This window comes from Zea mays, chromosome 10 (genome assembly GCF_902167145.1).
Source record: "Zea mays cultivar B73 chromosome 10, Zm-B73-REFERENCE-NAM-5.0, whole genome shotgun sequence".
NCBI lineage: Eukaryota > Viridiplantae > Streptophyta > Magnoliopsida > Poales > Poaceae > Zea > Zea mays.
Genome location: NC_050105.1, coordinates 87,780,287 through 87,798,213, shown reverse-complemented (window position 1 = coordinate 87,798,213; position 17,927 = coordinate 87,780,287). Strand labels below are relative to the sequence as shown.

Sequence of the window (17,927 nt, the reverse complement as noted above, 5' to 3'; positions counted from 1 at the left end):
TTGCTATATGTTACTGACTTGTGTTCCATAGATATATATTTAGTGAATCTTCCCAAAGCTTCACCTTTATCTTGAGCAGAATAGATACTTATTTGTAGTCACACCCACACTCTAATTGTTGTCACACCGGCCACCGTTTGCCACCTGCAGTGCTAGTAAGAACCTTATAAGAGCGGGGTAAGACGCTTCATAACTTGTGTTCCAGCACCACCCCTTAGAGTAGCTATAGGGTTTATATTGTTTATTTGTTGCCTTTGTTTTTGTTTTGTACTAACAATGACAGGACCAAAGAGACAAGGTTAAGGGCACTAAGCCTACTGATGGTGAGTGTCTCCCATCTGGAATTAAAGGAAATGATGCCCACATTGACTAAAGCTTTTGAGAGCCACGCCATTGATGCTGATTCATCTCCCTCAGGTTCTATATATCCATATTTCTCTTCTTTTGATTAAAATATTGCAAGTGAGTATACTGAATGGGAAGTATCAATTAACGGATAAGATTTTTGCACGATGGCGTATTTGTGATTGGAGAAAAATTAAGATTGTGGCTAGTACTTTAATGAATCATGCATTAGTTTGGTGGAACAATTTTCATGACTATGACAAACCAAAATCGTGGGCTAATATCAAAGCGCTTATGAGAGAACGATTTGTTTCTTCCAATGATGCCATGCCTTCAAATATATCTGAGTTACCTTTGTCACGTGATGATTGTACTACTGATTCTTGTGATAACAAAGAATTGAGTGATGATTCTTCTATTACCTATATGCCACAACTTGAGAACAAACTTGATAATGTTGCTTCCAATCCTACTAGTTGTGATGAAATTAGAATTTTCAATCCCATAACTAGTGTGCATGATGACCTAAAATTGTCGTCTTCTTCAAATACTTTGGGTTGTATTGAATTTGGGGGTCTATGTAATCTGAATAATTTAGAAGGGAAACTTTCTTCTAGTACTGATTTGCCATGGATATCTAAACATACATATTATTTTATTGGAAGATATAATTAGAAATGAGCATATAGTGTACATCGAGTATATATTTGTTCAAATATGAATTCTCCTTTTGTCATGAAACATATGATCAACTAGAGTGATGTGTTAAAGCTAACCATATCATGTCCAGTTCCACTTGTCCTTCTTTGTATGTTTTGCAACAACAGTATCAACTTCAAGAAGGGGAGCAAGGTTGGACGATGTCAAGACCTACAACAATACCTTATGCAGGCACCAACAACTTTGAGTCGAGGATGACTCAAAACCAAGAAGGAGAGATTGATGAGTACATGGACGTCAATTATATGGTCTAGGCCAAATCAATCATAGATTCCCAAGCTCAAGAGAGTTGAAGTTCAGTTTATTCGCGACTCCAGTTCGGACTACAAGAGTGGTCTCATGATAAAGGACGCTCAGGCCACATACGGACTCCGTTTTGACGTTCTAGATAGCAATGAAAAGCTAAATAGATAAGATTTCCAGCCCAACTTGTCCCATATCAAAATACACTTGGAGCTAATAGGAATCATCATAACAAAATGACGTCCAGAATCTTCTAGAAATCAGTGATGCCTATTTTTGAGCCTAAAGGTCTTGTACACCCTAGGGTTGCTCGACCACCCCCTTGGCCACCGCCTAAGTCAATTATGACCCCAATTCAATAGGGGAAGGATGATGAGGACATCACTCCCATACAGACAATGCATGGACCGATAACATGAGCACGTGCACGACGACTGAATCTCCAGATTCGTTGTAACCTAGTCAATTGTGTTTTAGAGATTACGCTTGTTGCTATGAATGTTTTGATGATTAGGAACCTTGGAAAGGAGTAGCAAGGACTTGGTAAAGGCCAAGATGTCAAGGATGAGATGTTAGGACGTTCGCGACAAGAGGGAGCCAAGTCTGAGTCAACTTCGTCTCCACCTCGAAGTCCAGGACCAGTCTGTACTAAAATGGATGCCCATGATGCATCCATCTCCGATTAGGTAGGACTTTATATGGATGGAAATCTAAGGTGACACACTTTCCAACACAACTAGAACCATCTTAAAATTTATCTGGAGTCAACAAGAATCGTCGAAACAAGTCAGCGTTCAGATTCTGTTTCGATGTTGTGACATCGTCTGTAGGGCTGTTGGCCCGTGTATCGTGTTGGAGCCCATTAGGGGTACCTCCAGAGGTTTTGCACGCCCCTAACTTCTATTGTTTCAGCAGCCTCCACCACATTAGGGTTTGGGTTTTTCTTAGATTCATTCTGTCATCGAACATTGTCGTTGTTCATTGGTTTGTGAGACCCCACCTCATGATCAATACAGTTGATTGTGTTTTTCATGTTCTTACTTGTGTTCTTGATTGCACTTGCAGGGATAAGACTTCATGGCGAGGTCACTCGTGTGTCATGGGTAATAACCAACTGAGCAGTGGTGTAGTGATTGCGAGGATCGGATCATCAATGTCAAGATCTCTACCAAATCAAGTTATCCTACCTCAAGGAAGATTGAGCCTCACCCTCTATCTATGCCACCTACATGCCTTAGCTACCACCTGGTGCAAAGCTTCGATGGAACCTCCCCCTACCACATCACATCTTGATAGTAATTTTAAGGGTATTAAGGGGATTCGATTACCACCGCTAAAACGCCTATACGTCAATTTGGATGGAGTAGGGATCACTCTAGGGAAATGGCAAGTATCACCTACATGGCCCTGCTTGTCGCTTGTGACCCATTCGTGGGATAGCAAAAGCCCCTTTCAGTTTGGTTCACCGATAGGGCAACATAAAGACCCTTTTGAGGGCAACAAAGAGGGAATCCAAGCAGCGATAGTTTCTTTCGATGATGTGTGAAATTGTAGAGTATTTTGGCTCGAATTCTTAGATGCATACTTCCCCGATGGTATGTCAATTGCTAAATCCCAAGATTTAGCCTACTGAGGGGGGCCTTTCTGAAGACCCGCTTCCTTTTCCTTCAACATGATAAAACTGATGAGTCCTAGTACCCGACTTGGTGCTTTAAGATCTCATTTGAAGTAACACACTGAAGAATATCTTGATTTAATCCAGACTCTTTAAATATGATTCTATTTAGAAACATCACCATACGACAGGTGAACGAACATCAAATGCCTTCGGCTCGGAGGGCTAATTGCCACCTCATACAACTCGTTGGGAAGAGCAGTTTTCAAGTATTAGCTCAAAGATTCTCAAATTGAGATTTGGATAGTAAAAGGCTGAATCGCAAGTCTCAGAGGCTGGACTCTTGCCCACATAATGCTCCTATTAATAGCCGAAGAATTGGTAGATATTCCTCAAGAGACAGAGGCTAACTTACCCAAGCTGGTAACTCTATAAGTCGGCCTCGGGGGCTACATCCATAGGATGCACCAGAGGTGCATATTTACGTTTTTCAAGATTCAAACCCATATGAGTTGGCACCTTTGATACTTAGCACTTGACAACCGGCATGGAACTCGATCAGGAGATAAAAACAAGTCAGACACAAATAGTTCAAAAACATTCACAAGATTCAATAGAAGAGTTTCATCTGCCCGAAACACTCTGATAAAACTCATAGGCTATTGTAAAAGATAGACATCATGGCTATCCTGAACACGTCAATATTCACGAAACTAACTTGTGGCATAACATAGTCCCCGCTCCCAACTCGGACTCGGACGGAACTCTCAAGATCTCACGTCAAGAATGGATCTGGGGGCAGGACGATTAACTCATCTACATGTTTTTGTTGTAACAATAGAACCCGAGATACGAGGGATTGGTAGATAAGGATAGGTTTACATAAGAATCTTTATCTGATCTTCCTATAACTGATTGCTTCCTTAGACTATAAAAGGCGGTATCAGACATTTCATGGAAAGGAGATCACCGACAGCCACTAGAGGTAGGATATTATCTCCTAGGAGAGCCCAAACTAGTATAATTATTTGTGTCCATGTGTTCTTACTTTCTTCTCTAGATCACGCGCAATCCGCCCACATAAATTCACTATCGAGAAATTCCTCGACAAGGAGCTTTAGTGGATGGAACTTCACAGGTAGGAGAAGGAGCGTCGGTCGTAGGAGGAGGAGCATCCACGGATGGTCGGTATGGATAATGAGAAGGATATAGATATGGAAATCCAAATGGTTAAAATGGAGCTAGCCAATCAGAAGCTGCTACTTCAGCACGAGACGATCGATATTGACCCGTACTTTAAAGCCACGGATAATACGACCGGCAAGGTCTCAACATGAACAATACTGACCTTATTTTAAGACATATTTAACTAAACCACTACATCGATATAATCTCACTAAATCACTCACAATAAATATATATAATAGTTTAGAGTAGTATTATTAAAAATCGATGAAGATAAAAACCATAAAATACATAATAAATTATACTATGTATATTTTAAATTTTAGGAGAGTCTTTAGTGGGACTATATAAGCTCTAGAGCGGTACGGGGCTTGAGCCTCACCCACCCCACCTCTAAAACAATCCTGTATTGACCACGCCAACTGATTGGCAGGGCCAGTCAGTACTGACAGCATGCAAAGGCCACATGCTCGGGTGGTAGGGGCTTCGGTTGAACTAAAGGCAGAGAGCTATGTGGGCTTATCGGGTCATTTGACCCTATAAGATTTGGCAAATCATATACAATATATTGTTAGCTAGTGATTAGTGAAGCTGACACCTAGCCTTAGTGATAACATAATTCATTTTGACACGGCTTCGATTTGTCTTGGTCATGCGGCAGCGGTATCGACCATGTCAATGAAACTTGATATATATATATATATATATATATATATATATATATATATATATATATATATATATATATATATATGATCAAGCAAGTAATATCATTGTCCATCTCTAAACAGTTGTCTGCTCTGCTTATCATTACGTTGATTGATCAAAAATACCCCCTCGTGATAGCTACATAATTTACAATCGAAAGTGACGCGTGTGGCAATTCAAAACAAAGACAAGATGCGTGTTTTGCAGCTGTTTTGTTATAGGAAGGACGAAGGAGTTTTTTTTATTTTTAATGATGGTGCATGGAAATTAAGAGGGTCTAGCAGACATTAGCTAGGGAACGCGAAGATTGGGTCTTATTTCTTGACCGGGTGCACATGACATACACACGCCATCCTCCAACTGCGACATGTCGCCATGCAAGCTTCCAATGTATAAATAGAGACCCAGCGGCGGCACCGTTCTTCAAATCTCCTCATCAGCTTCACTTCTCAACATCACCATCGACCTCGATCAACTCAAGCGACTATAGCAAACTTGCTGAGAGTTTGGGTATATACGACTGCAGTTGATCATATATGGGGCGGTCGACATGCTGGCTGATGCCTGCTGCCTTGCTGGTGGCACTCATCGCCGCCGCCTCCTCATCGGTGGCACTCGCCTCGCCGCCTGGGAAACTTGAGGTCGGTTTCTACGAGCACTCGTGCCCACAGGCCGAGGATATCGTGCGCAACGCCGTCCGCCGCGGCATCGCCCGTGAGCCCGGCGTAGGCGCGGGGCTGCGACGGCTCCATCCTCATCAACTCCACGCCGGGCAACAAGGCCGAGAAGGACTCAGTGGCCAACAACCCCAGCATCCATGCGCGGCTTCGACGTCATCGACGACGCCAAGGCCGTCCTCGAGGCGCACTGCCCGCGCACCGTCTCCTGCGCCGACATCGTCGCGTTCGCGGCCCGTGACAGCACCTACCTCGCCGGCGGCCTGGACTACAAGGTCCCGTCTGGCCGCCGTGATGGCCGCGTGTCCAAAGAGGAGGAGGTGCTCGACAACAATGTCCCAGCTCCGACTGACGAGGTCGACGAGCTCATCGAGAGCTTCAAGCGCAAGGGGCTCAACGCCGACGACATGGTCACGCTCTCTGGCGCGCACACCATCGGCCGCTCCCACTGCTCCTCCTTCACGCAGCGCCTCTACAACTTCAGCGGGCAGCTGGGGCAGACAGACCCGTCCCTCGACCCCGCCTACGCCGGGCACCTAAAGGCACGGTGCCCTTGGCCGTCCAGCGACGACCAGATGGACCCCACGGTGGTGCCGCTTGACCCAGTCACGCCGGCGACCTTCGACAACCAGTACTACAAGAACGTGCTGGCGCACAAAGTCCTGTTCATCTCCGACAACACACTGCTCGACAACCCATGGACGGCCGGAATGGTCCACTTCAACGCCGCAGTCGAGAAGGCATGGCAGGTCAAGTTCGCCAAGGCCATGGTTAAGATGGGCAAGGTCCAGGTGCTCACCGGCGACGAGGGAGAGATCAGGGAGAAGTGCTTCGCCGTCAACCCACACTACTAGTCAAGTTTAATTATCTAATTACCCCGCGCCTGTTATGTTTGTTTATACGTTCCATACATCAACATTATGTAGAGTGTTTTTCGTTCTCTTCAAGGCTGTGAAATCAAACAAGTTTATCAAGTAAAATGGTGTTATTTGCACAACATGCATGTATATATTTAGTGATGACACCCGATCACAAATATAGAAGATCTTTTTTCCCGCGACCAGCACTGTGTATGTAGTCTGTACAACACTGAGAGCATCTGATTTCACCTTAATTTTGATCTAATTTGTACTAACAAAAAATATTTCTTTTGAGAACTGCAACTGAATTTTTTTTACTTGTATTGATCGAAAGTTAAACTAAAAGCCCGCATCTGACACTAAAAGCCCGCAACTTTACCGGTTGCACTGGCTGGTACTAAAGATAGTACTCCAGTACCGATTCTTGCTTAGAACCGTTACTAAAGGTCCCCTATTAGTATCGGTTCTTGGCTAGAGCCGTACTAAAGTTGAAACATTAGCACCGGTTGTAATCACAAATTGGTACTAAAGTCAATATATATGGGTTTTCAATAACTAGAGGAAACACATGCTAGACGCTAGGCAACACGTTCCAACCCAACCAGGTCCCAACGTCTATAAAAGCAGTTCCAGACCTCTAGAGTTTATTTTTTGACGCCACCATCCTGACGCACGAGCGACGACAACAGTTCCCCGAGAACGAGCAGCGATGACGGCCCGAGAGGCGCGAGCGGTGCCGACAGCCCATGAGGCGCAGGCACCGGCCACGGCCTGGGGAGGCGCAAGCGAGCTACGCGCGCCACCTCACTCGCCGGCGGTGGTTACTCGAGGCGCGAGCAGCGGCGATGGTGGCCCCGGAGGAGCGAGTGCCGACCTCAGCCCAGGGAGGAGCGAGCGGACACAGACTCGTGTGAGGGCTCCCCACGTGCGCACGACAGTGATGGCCCCTGTAACACCCTAAATTTGGGGGTATAAAATTTCTTCTCTAAATGCCTACCAAATTCAGGTGTTACCTCTTGTCTCTCCCTCTAGACTCTCTCTCTCTCTCTTTTCCTTTTGAGTAGAATTAGGTTAAGTAAGTGAGGGATTAATTATTTACTTTGTCAAAACTATGTGAGTCATGAATTGTTGCATCATGTTGAGCCTAAATTATTCTTTTGTTTGATGCACATGTTTGAAATTATTTGAATTTGATTTGGGGTTTGAATTTGATTTGAAATTCATAGAGAAAATAAAAAGAAAAGCAATTAGAAATTCTAGGAAAAAGGGAAACCAATTCTAGCCCAGCAAGCCCATTTCAGCCCAGTCATCCCGCGTCCGTGCGTCCGCCCCTCCCTGACAAGCGGTCCCCGCCTGTCAGCGTCATCCCGCGCCCGCTCTCTCTTCCCTCTCTCCCTCTCGCTGCCCGGTGGGGTCGACCTGTCGGCGCCAGTTCTCTCTGCGCAAGCGCGCTTGCTCTCTCTGTCCCGCAGGCCCCGCTCGTCAGCACTGAAGCTCGTTCGCTTGCACGCTCTCTCTCTGTCCTGTGGGCCCCGCCTGTCAGAACCGTCCCCCCCTCGAGCCGCCCGCGCTCTCCTCCGTGGACTCGCCCACGACCGCTCGTTTCCCGGCCACGCCCCCACACGCCCGAGCCTTTTCTGGAGCCCGTCCACACTCACTCGCCCTCCCCCGCTCAGTTGTGCCCCCAGCCGAGCACGGAGCACCCTCGCCCTCTCTCTCGCTCTGCGCGCGCACCTAGGAAGCTTCGCCGCCGTTCGCCGTGGTCTCGTGCCCATTCTACGGTCGCCATCGAGCCCTTGCCGTGTCTGTTGCCTCGGTGAGCTTTGCCTCATCACCCGCGACCCGGGACACCCCTCGGTTCGTTCCCTCCCCCTCTGTTTCTCTCGGTCCATGCTTACCTGTCCTCTCTGCCCTGCCGCAGCTCCGCCGCCGTCGACCCGTGCCCATGCCGTGCCCTGGACGCCGTTCGTGAGTCCCTGAGCATTCTCTCAAGGTAACTGATCTAACCCCGCCTCTAATTTCCCCTGGCTTGCCCTTTGTTGCGCGCAATTGCTCGCCGGAGTAACCCCCGATCCACCGAGGACTTCCCCTCCGTCGTCTGGTCGCCTCAGCCCCATTCCTGCAACTTCGACCCTGCCAAAGGATTCGCCGAATCCTCCCCAACCTCTCTGGCTACCCATACCAAACCCTATTGCCCTAGGAGCCCCGGTCTGCCTCGCCGCTGAGTCCGCGTATGGCGCTGCCCCTGGCAGGGTCGGAGAAGGTGAAGCCCCCTAGTGCCCATCCTAACCGCCCAGTCCTGATCTAACGACCTAGATTCGCGGATAACGGTTCGCGCGGTTCGTGGAACTAGAGCCGTCGATCTGCGATCCAGTGGCCAGCGCGCCCCGCGCCATCGGCATACCACTGACCCGTGGGCCCCGCGTGTCAGTGCCTCAACCCCCCCCCCCCCCCCCCCCCCGAGCCTACCTCTCAGCGCTCGCCGCGCGCGCTCGCGCTCGCGCTCGAATCTAATCTCGGCCGTTGATCGTGGATCTGACGGCTGAGCAGATCCGATACCCCTTCGCACAGCCGCTTTGCTAAAGAAACCCTCAGTTTTCCGGAAAACAACCCGCCGTCCCTGGTTTTCGCACGCAGGCCCCTGTAATCTTGCAGACAGACCCCTGACATTTTAATTAATCATAGATTTAGGCCTAATTTTGTATTTTAAACTTCAAAATTTGTTTATTTCATATCTTTTGCATATGAACTCCAAATTGAGTGATTCAAATTGCAAAATGTTCATAGGATTATTGTCTGTCCAAATAAATTATGATCACTCATGGTCTACACATGTTAATTTTATGCCTAGACTATAGGTTAGTATATGTAATAGTTTGTTTATTAAATAAGAAAATAAAATAAAAAACCTGATGGTAATTAGATGTTTAACCTTGTGAGATTAATAATATGTAATGTATGAATTTATCCCTGTTATAATTTTGTGTCTTACTAAAAATTAGTGGAATTAAATTATGTAATCCATGGAGATAGATAATATTTAGGGAATCACAAACCTCTAAGTGTGCCAGTTCACCCTAGCACCTAAGTTGTCCTTTTGTGTTCACACTGCTCTGTCAAATTTGTGCTCACTTGGTTGTATATGTTTGGTGTATTATTCATTTGTCTTTATCCAAATGTATTGAATGCATGATCGCTTTGTTTAGACAATGAGCAGCCCGTGGTTCCTGAGTGTATTGCCGAAGATCTTCTTGAGCAACAACCTGGTGAAAGCAAGTGTCCTCTGACCCATTATGTCCTACTTACTTTATAATTCAACATCCTGTATTACTTTATTGAAACCTAAGGATCGATTAGTCTGTATTTACCTTACCCTTGTTTACCTTTTGGGTTATCATGGTTAGCTTTATACTATTGCTTTAGCTTAATTAACGAACATGGTGTGAATATTTATGATACGATGATGTTATCCCGATGATGATCTTGTGATACTTTAGGGGACTTAGGTTGTTTCATGAGTACCTCTCCATAAGGACCTGTTTGTTGAGTGACCACCCGGGATAATAGTGCAACCATGAGGGTGGAATGGGATGCCCTTAGATGATTAATTAGAGGAACTTGAGGTGTAGTTGGCTTTGCCGTAGGGCCATCAATGGGGTCCGGGCACAGTACTTGCTCTGCCGAGGTTCTTTCGATTTGGTTTTGTTAGTCACCCTTCCTGTGGGGAGAAGTACTATGTTTATCAAACTGGAGAAACCTAACGGGCGACTATGACCTCTAGGGAATCTTTGTAAAGGCTACGTAGTGTATCCCTGGCCATTCACCTCGGTAGTCAAGATCAGGTCTGTACAACCTAGGCTGGAAAGGGATCACGACTCGTGGGTAAAGTGTGCAACCTCTGCAGAGTGTTAGAAACTGGTATATCAGCCATGCTCACGATTAAGAGCAGCCTTGGGATCCTCTTTGATTAGAAGAACATTGGATACTTTTATGATGATGATTATTATTGATGATTATGATTCTGATCTCTGGTATTTCCTCTTAAAGGGAGTACTTTTGGGTAATAACTAGGTTTATCACTAAAACTTGGCTATACAATTAGTAATAAATACTTAACCAACTAAAAGCAACTTCTTAACCTTAACTCCACATATAGCTAGTCCACTTTAGCCAAACGGGACATTTGCTGAGTACATTAATGTGTACCCACCCTTGCTTTAAAAACCACCCCCACCCTAGGTTGTCCCCACTGTATTCAGTGCTCAGGAGGAGATGCAGACAATATGGAGGACTTTGAGGAGTTCTAGGACTACGACGAGTTCTAGTTATGTTAGTGGCAAACCCTAGTCAGCTACATGTGAAGGCCTTATCTGCTACGTTCGCTTTTCCGCACTTTAATAATGTTAATGACTATGTTAAGTAATGAATCTGTGGATGTTTTAGGCATCTTGATGTAATAAAGTACCTTTTCTCTATTTACTTTGAGCAATGTGTGATGGTGTCCAATTATGTAATCGCTATGTATGTGAGTTTCTAATCCTGGTTCACATTCGGTTTGCCTTCCAAAACTGGGTGTGACAGCCCCCTCTGGCGGTCGCGCGAGGCATGGGTGTCTCCTGCAGCGTCGGCCACATGAGCCGCGGGTGGCTCTGATGGCGACGACGTCGCTTGAGGCGCAGGCTGCGAGGGTCAGTAATCTATACGATGGTTCGGGCGTTCTTTGGTGACCAACTCCTCTAATCTGGTGGTCTCGACGGCATCATTCGGCGACGACCTCCTCCAATCCTTTGTTTATGCATGCGACTATTGGTTTAGTCTATACTAGGGTTGTTTTTTTATTAATTATGATGTACGATGTATGTATTTATACAAATTTTTATAACGATTGATGCTTTGCTCGATACCATCCATTCAATTTTTGTGTGTATGCTGTGGGAACAAAAATGACATTCAAAATTTGTGTGCATACAATGGAAACTCCCACGACCTGCCATAATTTTCGGATCTACATAAAAATAGGAACCACAAGCATCTGCCTAGTGGTTGTCATAATTTTCGGATCTACATTAAAAAAGGAACCACATGAATGTTGGATCAATAGTTACGCTTATAACTGTATGTGTTTACGCTCAAAACCAAAGAATTTTACGCTTGAACATGGAGATCCGTCCACCAGTGAACTACATGCCAGATCTTTACGCATGTACCGTATTGCATAAAAACCTACACCGTGTAGCATAATTACTATCAATATATATCATAAATTGGTTCTAACGAAACTAACTATATGGTTGTTTGAGCGATCCTATATTTATGGAGGAAATAAAGCATTTGAATAAGTTTTTTTGTTTCTATGTATGCCAATCCATGTCCTTTCATCGCACATTAATGTCATCCTAAATTTGTGCGCATGCAGCAGCAAACAATTTTTTACGCAATGTACCGATTTGAATAAATGCATACACTCTGTAGCATAATTACTATCAGTATATATCATAAGCTGGTTCTAACGAGCCTAGCTACATGACTGTTGGAGCAATCCTATATTTATGGAGCCATCCATTTTTGCGCGCATGCAGTGGAAACGAAAATGTCATCTAAAATTTGCGTAGATGCAATGGAAACTCCCATGACCTGCCATAATTTTTGGATCTGATCTGCATGCATGCGCGTGCGCATATGGACATGGTCCAGTGTCTGGGCGAGGTTTTATGCTATCTCTATGAACTAAGTGTCTGGGCGAGGTTTTTATGCTATCTCTATGAACTATTTACACTATTTATGTAAACTATTTACGCTATTTGCAAAAAAACACAGAACCACAATTAATTTATGGCTTATGTCCCACGTAGGAGACCGGAAGGTTTGACTGACGCGCGTGGGAAGGTTTGGCCGGTGCATGCCAGCGGGACGCGCCCCACTGCACGTACCTAGTTGTTGGGCGCGGACCATTGGGTGGCTAGGGCTTCCTGTAACTATTAGAAGCCCTGGGCTCCCAATATACCTAAAGTCATCGAGCTAGTGCATGCGCTTGCCTCCAACCCTAAGTCATCGAGCCCATCATCGTCAGGCATGCCGCCACTGCTTCTCTTCTTGGGGAGGCACTTCCTGTAACTATTGGGGAGGCCCTTCTTAGGGAGGCGCTTTCGGGCATGCCGCCACTGCTGCCATGGACTACGGCTGGGGAGCGGGCGAGAGTCCAATCGCTGCCGTCGCCGTGGATCGAGGAGTTCCATTTGGAAAGACTGGGGAGCAGATGGGGCCACGAATAATGGAACAAGTAAAGGTGGTGCGCGACATGGTATAGGGTTCTCGGGAACGGGTATCGATTGAACCGAAAGGTAGCCGAGTTGCGGTTCAATGGGAAAGAATTGGGGTGGTGCGGTTCGACGAGAGGTATCATTAGACTAGGGCTTTCTTTAGTTAGTGAAAGCCTAGGGCTTCAAATACATAAACTATATATATATAATGAACATAGACACATATGCATGTGTTGATTCATATATATATATATATATATATATATATATATATATATATATATATAAACAAACGGATATGTACATAAATGTCTATGAAGTTGTCTAACTACTGTATCCACACTATGATCTTAATATGAATCTTGTTCATCGGCCGTGTGTTGAAGCGTTTGTCCACCATGATGAAACTCTCATTATTTAGATATGACCTCTTTATTTAAAACCCAACAAGTTGTTCTTGAATTGCCACTGTCCTATCCACAGCGAGTACTTCCTCCTTCATTCTTATTACCTATCATTTGTCAATAGCATTAAAACAAAAGTGTTATTGCATTGAACTAAAAGGCAAGATACTTTATTATTAGGAAATAAACATCAATACTTAGATCAATCAAAGTGCATGAACGAAACGAGGCCAATGATGATTTGGCCAAAAACACGATAGTGAAGATGGCAAAGAGCATCCAAGAGAGACTACAATGGCGCACTAGTTGCGCATAGAAAAAGACAAGGCTATCCATGGAGTTACCCGATTGAAAATAGACGATGAGTTTAGAGTAGAGGTCCTCCTTCATAGAGAATCTTTAATCCTAAATATGTGTTCTCGATTGATCACCATAATACTTCATTGTCATAAAAAGGATAAATTGTTTTTAAGTTAGATTTTAAATTAGCAGCCATGGTGAAATTGGTAGACAAGCTGCTCTTAGGAAGCTTTTAATTTGGGTTTTCTTTTACAGTCTCGTATGGGCATCCTTGCAAGGGATCTAACAAGGATTAGAGTGAAGCTTGTGTGCTTATCAATATCTTGGTAAAAATACCAGAGGCAATAATGGGAGTTTTATCTCAATTGCACTTAATCTTCTGCATTTATATTGTTTACCTTTGTTGTGTGCTTTACCTTCCTAGCTTAGTTGATAGATTCATAACCTAGGTTGTATAACTCTTTGTGATAGAGATAGTTGTACAAAGGTAGTTTATTTATTGCATAGGATTTACTAGGAGACAAAAAGGTGCCTTAGTTTAAAATATATATATATTACCAAATTCAAGTGAAAATATCCTTCAAGTGGTAATTTTTGATAAAAGTCTAAGTGCATGTCTTCGACAAGTATTTAAAACTTGTACGCACACTTTTAGGTTGAGGTCACTCTAAAAGTTGGTATCTTTAAAACTAACACATATTTCAAGCCTATCATGTGTATTACTCTCATTTGAAATGAAATTAGAGTTCTTGGAGAAGCAACATGTTTCATATTTCAAGATTTCTACAACAATTGGTATCATACATACTAGTATCAACTTTAATATCATGCATATTATTTTCAGATCATTTGGTATCTCTTACATGATTTATTCGTACATTATATAGGTTAAACTTCCACATTCTTTCAATTCATTCCTCTGTTATGCATATGGTTTGCTATTCATCATATGTATGCATAAATATAGGGGCAACTTAGTCTATATATTGCAAGAGTCAATTTTTTGTGAACAAATTCTTATAATAAAGGGGGATTTCATTGTAACACCCCTGGTGTTACTGTAACTAAAACTTGAGCATGGCATCATAGCATTGGCATTGCATATGTTTGACACACCTAGAGTGCATTCACTAGGCAAAAATTTCAAACAAGTTGTATTGTTTAAGTGTTTTGCAAATAGGACCCTGGTTAAAGGACTTAACCCTAAATAGGGATTAAAGGGGTAAAACCTAACCCAAGTTGAGAAAACCTAAAAGCTTTAGGGTAAAAGTCATAAAATGACCCCAAGAATAAACTTGAATCACTTTTATACCCCTGGAATACCAGAAACCCTAATTGGAACCCTGGAAAACCCTAAAACCAAACCCTAGGGGCTTATGTGCAAAATTAGCCCACTTTTGGGCTAAAGTGCAAAAACCAAGCTAAATAAGTATTTTAAGTCATTTGGTTCACAAACATGTGGACTTGAAAGCCAAACCCTAAGTTTTGGACTTAAATGCAAAATGGACCTCATTTGAGTCCTATGCTAAGTCTGAAAACAGGGTTGTAGGCCCAACTTTGGGGCTGTGTAGCTTCCAAAATAGTGAGAATTCATGTTAGGTGACCACATCAAAGTTGAAGATCAATCATGGGAGAACAACTTTGTTTAAGGGTTCAAGCCATGGTCTTATGTGAAATTTGGAGAAAAACCCAATCAAAGATGGACTGTCAGGCTGCCTGAAGTCTGAAATGCAGATTAACAGTGTTATGACATGAACTTTGAGCTCGATTTTGAAGGGGATCCAGTGACCTTTTGTGAGTACACATTATAGCAAAGATATAGATGGATTATAGCACTACAACTTTGCTATAGATCACTGGGTGTGTTGCCATCTGAAAATCAGAGAAAATGATGCTCCAATGTGCTCTGTCAGTCGCTCTGAATTGGTGACTGCCATGGTACAGTGCTCAATAGGGATCAGACCGCCAGCGCGGCTGTCCTCACCGCCGACGGCTCCCTCCGCCGTGATTCATGCTGCCGCCGTCCGGATTCGCGCTCATAGCAAATGGATAACCTTGCGGGGTAAAAGATCTTCACCGCCCGTGCGCTGGCGATCACTCCGGTGACCCCCGTGGCCCTCTCTCCCTCTTTGCGGCTGAGTGGATTACCTCGCCGATGACCGCCGCCTCCCAGCCATGTGCCGCGTGGCTTAGCCTTTCCACCGCACCGCGGTGACACCTTAAGGCTGTCCCATCGACGCCGGTGAGCTTGCCACGCCGTTGGCCACGAACTCACGAGGCCAGTGATTTCTTCTTCACCTCCGACCGCCGCGTGGCTCGGCCAAATTGAGCACCACCGCCCGCGGGCGCTATAAATTGACAGTACCCCCAGCTCCGCCATGCATCCAAGCATCTACTGCACCCACCTGCATCCCAAACCCCCCACCAGAGAACTTGAATTTGGAATTTCCCCCAAACCGGTTGAAGAACGTCGTGAACCCAAGCTCGTCGTGGCCAGCCCTCTCCAGGTCCGATCACGCCCTCTCTAATCTCGTTTTAGCATCCTTAAGCTTCCCTCAAACTCACCGACGCATGCAATTGGATTGAGAATCCTCTGGTCGCCGGGAACGCGACCACCTAGCCGCAATACTCACGGTTGCCGTGGTCAGGGCATATTAGGGCACCATTCTTCAAATTAACCTAGGGGAAACATTCGCTAGGTTGTGAATTTGGTTTAGGCCGCAGCTGAGCACCGGTCGTGGCCCCGCTCGGCCGGTCTACGCGCTCGCCGGAGCTCCTCCGTGCGCTGCCGTCGTCAGGGACCTCACCTGTGGAGAAATAGAACCTCAGGGGCCCCGGTGCAATTTGTCAGTGACTGATACAAATAGTAACTGAACTCGTTCACAGTTAGTCAAAAACTCGGGGCCCTTTCTGCAAAGCCGCCAGGGCGCGGGCGCGCGCGGGCGCGTTTTGCCTTGGACCTGGGCCGTCTGGGCCAGAACCGGCCCAGTTCTATTTAATCCTTTTCCTTTTTCTTTTTCAGCAGAGCTTTAGAAATATGTAGAAAAATGTAGAAAAATGCTAAAATTGTGAAACTAATTTTCCTAGGCTTGTTATTTTCCCTAGAATTTAGTAAAAATAAGTTTGTGATTTTTAGTGGAAATAAGAAATTTTAGGGTATTTAAAGTGGTTAAAAATGTTGGTTATGGATTTTTAGAAAACAAATGGTAATTCCAAAAATGCTCAAAATTTTTATATGAGTTCCTCATAATATTTAGAAGCCTTGGGTAGGATTTGAATTGATTTGGACCTTGTTTGATCACCAAACCCCAAAACACCCCCCCTGCCCTATGAACTCCTTTACCGACTCCGGAAACCCTAAGTTCCCGGAACTCCGTGAAGGAAAGTTGTATTCAAGACATAGATAATAAGTTTATATTTGCATCCTCATGAGCATCCCATGGCATCCATTCTTATACTTATGTATGGTTATGATTAGAACGTGAAGAAGAGATAGAAGTCACCGAAGACAGGACACCACCTCCTTCGGATTCACAAGCAGGCAATAGTTTCTACTTCGATATCTGTGGATCCGAACCCGAATCACCTGTAAACGAAGGCAAGCCCCGGTGCATTTGCCACCTTCCTTGCTATTTTAAAATCTTTCTCACTTGATTGCTGCATTAGGTGATAGGAGTTGCTTGATAAAACCAATCCTGCATTACCTTCCTTGAATTGGATTACCTTCCTTAATCACCTGTTTTACAAAAGCTTTTTGATGCTTAGCTTGGCTTTAGAAAAACAAAAGGTTTTGTTTTTACAAAATATGATGTGGCAAAAGTGGGTGGGATGTTTTTCGAAAATAAAACTTGATGATGGATCTATCAAAGGCCTTGATAGGTTCAACATCGGAAAAGATGTACCTCTGCCAGGTACCAAACTTTGGGTTTGAAATAATTAAGTTGAGACCGGGCGGGTGACTTGCACGAGAAGAGAGTCTCGGTGTAGTGTCTCTGTCTGAGTCGATTAAGGACCTTGTCGATGTAGGCTTGATGATCGAGGACCCTTTAACTGGTCACATGCCTCGTCATGGGTAAGCCTTGCCTCGGGCAGACTAAGGTCGGAATAAGATAACACGAAATGGGCGTGGAGCGGTGGCGAGAGTAGCGTGTACCCTCCGTGGCAAGAGGCTGGACGGTGGTGTATCTGTGCTCTTGGTTTGCGTGAACCTGATCCGGTCTTAAGAACCCCGGTGGCGGGTTGACATATGCAAGGGTTAAGTGCTACATATGTCGTGTGATTGGAGATCCTCAGCTGAGTATAATCGATTCGGATCGCCGTACCTTCGCGGTTATGAAGACTTGGTCACTGCCCTACACGTAGCATTCCACTAAAGACGATGAGCTTTTGTTAAGAAATTGGCTAGTGCAGGACCAGTGATTGAACTAGGGTAGAAAGAACTCTAGTGCAGGTAATTTTACTTAACTTGACAAATAAAATTGGATTTTTAAGGATCCACTTTAGTAAGCATTTCTGCAAAACAGCGTCTTTGATTATTGAAAAGCCTTACCTTGACTCCCATACAACCAGCATACCCTTGAGAGTCTTTTCTTTAGTCGGGTAAGACTTGC

At 44.7% G+C, this 17,927-nt stretch overlaps 1 pseudogene; it reads left to right on the top strand.

The window, feature by feature from the left end:
- Positions 1–5,258: 5,258 nt before the first annotated feature.
- On the top strand, positions 5,259–6,490 carry LOC103642601 (peroxidase 5-like; annotated as a pseudogene).
- Positions 6,491–17,927: the final 11,437 nt, after the last annotated feature.